The 1,990-nt window shown below is 39.1% G+C and overlaps 1 long non-coding RNA gene and 1 pseudogene across 1 annotated transcript in view; one reads left to right on the forward strand and one right to left on the reverse strand.

Annotated features, from left to right (window-relative positions):
- Positions 1-1,990, reverse strand: part of LOC104874217 — an 85,088-nt gene that overhangs the window by 57,548 nt on the left and 25,550 nt on the right. The gene's annotated exons all lie outside the window — the stretch shown is intronic.
- Positions 1,320-1,558, forward strand: LOC104874216 (annotated as a pseudogene).

The following is a 1,990-nucleotide window of genomic DNA, read 5'->3' on the forward strand; positions in this document are numbered from 1 at the left end:
GGTTGTTCTCTTTTAGTACTTGAAATATCTCATTCCAGGCTCTCCTTGCCCCAAGGGTTTGTGTTGAAAAGTCTGCTGTGATTCTGATGGGCTTTCCTTTGTATGTGATTTGTTTCTTTTCTCTTACTGCTTGTAGTATTTTGTTCTTCTGTTGGGTTTCTGGGATCTTGATTATTATATGTCTAGGTGTAGATTTTTTTTGATTGTAGCTAGTTGGGGTCCTATATGCCTCAGTTATCTGACCATCAAATTCTTCCCCTCTGTTTGGGAAGTTTTCGGTCATTAATTCTGCCAACAGCTTTGTAAAGTCATTTGTATTTTCTCCTGCTACTTCATGTATTCCTATCAGTCTTATGTTATTCTTCTTTGCATCATCTAGGAGTTGTTGGATCAATTTCTCATGATCTCTTACTGTTTTTAAGAGACCTCTCTTTTCATGGTCACTGACTGCAATCTTATCTTCTATATCTGAGAGCCTATCTTCGCATTCTTTTATTCTGTTGTGTACACTTTCAATAGAGTGTTTGATCTCCTGGATATCTGTTTGAATCTGTTTTATGGTTTCCATTTCTTTCCTATGTTGGGCGTTTATTTTTTCCATTTCTTTCTTATGCTGGGCCTTCATGGCTTCTATCATGGTCCTGAGCTCATCTATTTTTTTGCCAGTTTCTGCTCTAGAGTCTTGAATCACGACTTCCATTTTGCTCACTATCTCTATGGTTATCTGGGAAATTATTTGTTTTGATCAAATTCCTAATTCTTTATGTACAACCTTCCCTTCTGCTCTCTGGAAACTATTAAGACCTTCTCTTTGTCCCTGTGCGCAGAAATATCACAACGTACCTTGACGTGAATGTATTTCCATCCATTTTTCTGGGCTCTTGGTAGTTCTTTTCATTCCATAAAATCATATCCTGGTTGAGAAAATGTTCTTCAATTACTTATGATTTCCTTTACTCAATTCTACATTTCAGGAATTTATATCATTGAGATATTAAACTTTCTAGTTTTGAGGTACTTTTCTTATTCTTATCTGTTTCTCCTATGTTATTGTTCTTTGCCTTCTTTTTCTGTTCAGTTTCTAGATTTCCTAAATTTTATTTTCTAAACTTTATGTAGAGCTTGTGATTTGTGTCGTATTTCAAAAACCTTTTTAGTTTTGTTCTTTTGACTTCTTAATAGTGTTCTACTCTTGTGCTTTGAATGCAAAATCATTTCTTGCCTTTTAAAAAATTATTCTCCATGCTGGGAAGCCACAGTTCTGCCCGCAGTGGGAGACACACCAATTTATCAACTTACAGCCTTAACAGGCAAAGAAGATGGTAATTAAAGTGAAGACACTGAGGAGATTGAGATTGACATTGAACCCACAGACAAGGTAGAGCGAATCAAGGAGAAAGTGGAGGAGAAAGAGGGAATCTCACTACTGCAGCAGCGGCTCATCTACAGCGGCAGACAGGTGAATGATGAGAAGACAGCAGCTGACTACAAGATTCTAGGCAGTTCTCTCCTCCACCTGGTCTCGGCTCTGAGCAGAGGAGGTAGTCTTAGGCAATGATGAGTCTTCCCTCCACTTTACCTCCTTTACCCTATCGCTCATAATGAAGCATACGTTCTCTCACTGGCTGGGACACCCAAGCCATCGCCCTCTTGCTTGGCTGCCCAGTCTTGTGTATCTACTGGTGGGAGACTGTGAGAACCCCAGGATGCAGTGCTCCTGGCCCAAAGGGCCTTCGCTGGCTATTGGGTTTTAGTTTGCAGTCCTGTGAGCTTCCCACTCTTATGGCTGTGTCCCTGGTTGTCAATAAAATATTTCCTAATGTCAAAAAAAATTCTTCTCTATGAATTGTCTCTATTTTCTCAATTTTTGTTTGTTTCCTTCAAGTGTTTTGTCTTTTGTTTTAGATGGAAGGAATCCTCAGATATCTGATGATAGTTATCTGCTCATATTTAAGATGAAAGGAGGCTGTGTGTGGTGGCACACGCCTGT

Source organism: Fukomys damarensis, unplaced genomic scaffold (assembly GCF_012274545.1).
Source record: "Fukomys damarensis isolate Sample0158 unplaced genomic scaffold, DMR_v1.0_HiC HiC_scaffold_25, whole genome shotgun sequence".
Taxonomy (NCBI): Eukaryota; Metazoa; Chordata; class Mammalia; order Rodentia; family Bathyergidae; genus Fukomys; species Fukomys damarensis.